Consider the following 2,500-nt stretch of genomic DNA (forward strand, 5'->3'; position numbering starts at 1 on the left):
TGCTACCCGGCAAGTGCGATGGCTCTGCCGCCCTGCGGTGCTCGTCACTCAGGATTCCAACCCGGACCTGCGAGCGTGGTGCGAGGGGCGACCTCGCTGCGGTCCACACCTCGATCGATCTGGCACGGACCGTCCGGTGTGGGAGGTCCCTTGGCGGGCCGGCTTTCTTGTGAAGGGGCTGGTGCTCCAGGCCGAGTGGCTCTTCCCCATGCCCCCCTGGTGCGTCCACCACGAAAAGTCAGGATACCATGACAGGGTCGGGAGAGTTGGCACCCCTCTGCCTCCGAAATGGGCATTCACCCCTGTTGTGATGGTGAAGCCGAGAAGCCACAGCTTTGCCGAGGCAGTGGTCTGAAATCGAGTGTTTGGGAGAGAGTCCCGGTAACGTGCTTGCCCGCGCACTGCCCTTGCTCCTGGAGCGAGGCTTTATGTGGGGGGCTCTTGCCGTCTCTCTGTTTCCCTTGCGTGTCGGAATTCCATTCCTCTCAGCACTGTGGTTCCGAGGCAGGGAGAGGAGCCAGGGAGGTGGAGCTCCCACTCTCTTCTCTGAGCTCACACACACGGCTGGTGTGTGCTCTCACACCCTTTCATCCACGAGGGTGATGCTCCGTCTGACCCGTCGGTACCGGGGTGTGTGGTCAGACGAGAGGCTGAATTTCCTAAGAGTTGAACCCGGTGCCAGGTTGACCTCGGTGGGGAGGGGGGGGGGGGGAAAGGAAGGCATGGGCGCCAGTCGGCCGGTGGACAGTCCTTTGGGTTCAGCTACCTGGTTGATCCTGCCAGTAGCATATGCCTGTCTCAAAGATTAAGCCATGTATGTCTCAGTACTCACGGACAGTACAGTGAAACTGCGAATGGCTCATTAAATCAGTTATGGTTCCTTTGATTGCTCCAACCGTTACTTGGATAACTGTGGTAATTCTAGAGCTAATACATGCAAACGAGCGCTGACCCATGTGGGGATGCGTGCATTTATCAGACCAAAACCAATCCGGGCTCGCCCGGCAGCTTTGGTGACTCTAGATAACCTCGGGCAGATCGCATGTCCTCGTGACAGTGACGACACATTCGAATGTCTGCCCTATCAACTTTTGATACTGTCGTAGTTCCGACCATAAACAATGCTGACTCGCGATCCGGCGGCGTTATTCCCATGACCCGCCGAGCAGTTTCCGGGAAACCAAAGTCTTTGGGTTCCGGGGGGAATATGGTTGCAAAGCTGAAACTTAAAAGGAATTGACGGAAGGGTACCATCAGGAGTGGAGCCTGCGGCTAAATTTGACTCAACACGGGAAACCTCACCCGGCCTGGACACAGAAAGGATTGACAGATTGATAGCTCTTTCTTGACTCTGTGGGTGGTGGTGCATGGCCGTTCTTAGTTGGTGGAGCAATTTGTCTGGTTAATTCCGATAACGAACGAGACTCCCACATGCTAAATAGTTACGCGACCCCGAGCGGTCCGCGTCCAACTTCTTAGAGGGACAAGTGGCGTACAGCCACACGAGATTGAGCAATAACAGGTCTGTAATGCCCTTAGATGTCCGGGGCTGCACGCGCGCTACACTGAATGGATCATCGTGTGTCTACCCTACGCCGCCAGGTGTGGGTAACCCGTTGAACCCCATTCGTGATGGGGATTGGGAATTGCAATTATTTCCCATGAACGAGGAATTCCCAGTAAGTGTGGGCCATAAGCTCGCGTTGATAAAGTCCCTGCCCTTTGTACACACTGCCCGTCGATACTACCGATTGGATGGTTTAGTGAGGTCCGCAGATCGTTCCCACCGGTGTCGGACAAGGCCTTGGTGCAGCGCAGAGAAAACGATCAAACTTGACTATCGAGAGGAAGTAAAAGTCGTAACAAGCTTTCCGGAGGTGAACCTGCGGAAGGATCATTATCGGCTGGGGGGGGGTACGCCCGTTTCCGGTTCACCTCGTCTCGCGGGGGTGATTTCGGGGCCAGCAGGAGAGCTCGTCAGGGTAGCAGGCCCTGCAGCCGTGGTCACCGCCAAACCCCCCCCAACTGTTGGGCGTCTACCTGCGTGGGGCAGGAGGACACTTTCCGATTGCAAATCTCCGTTTGCCGAGTCCACCCCGAACGCACGCGGGCGGGTGGGTTCGCACTGCCCGTTCCACCGTCTCGTCAGCAGTGCCGACCGGTCTGTGATCGGCGAAGGGAGCCACACCAGGTCTGGTCCTGCTGCTTGGCGGCACCGTGTCTTCGGGAGCTCGTGACAGACGGTGGGCTTCGGTGTACTCTCCAGCCACGGGAAATGAAGCCAGTGATGCAGGCGTGGGTCTTTAGTTCCCAAATCGGTTAGCTTTACATCGTTGCTATCTAGTCACACACCCTTCAACCCCAGGGGGTACCTATTCCCTTCAGCTCGTCACTCGCACATTCTTGTCAGGGCCTCTGTGCATTTGCGGGCTGGTGGTGGCGGTTTAAAGACTCCTGAGTTGCCGCCCGTTGGTTCTCGAGCTCCGTGCAGTAGTGATCC

The 2,500-nt window shown here is 56.9% G+C and overlaps 1 long non-coding RNA gene across 1 annotated transcript in view; it reads left to right on the forward strand.

Annotated features, from left to right (window-relative positions):
* LOC140460657 (uncharacterized) overlaps positions 1-2,500 on the forward strand; it is a 76,254-nt gene that overhangs the window by 37,686 nt on the left and 36,068 nt on the right. The gene's annotated exons all lie outside the window — the stretch shown is intronic.

Source organism: Chiloscyllium punctatum, chromosome 36 (genome assembly GCF_047496795.1).
Source record: "Chiloscyllium punctatum isolate Juve2018m chromosome 36, sChiPun1.3, whole genome shotgun sequence".
Lineage (NCBI taxonomy): Eukaryota > Metazoa > Chordata > Chondrichthyes > Orectolobiformes > Hemiscylliidae > Chiloscyllium > Chiloscyllium punctatum.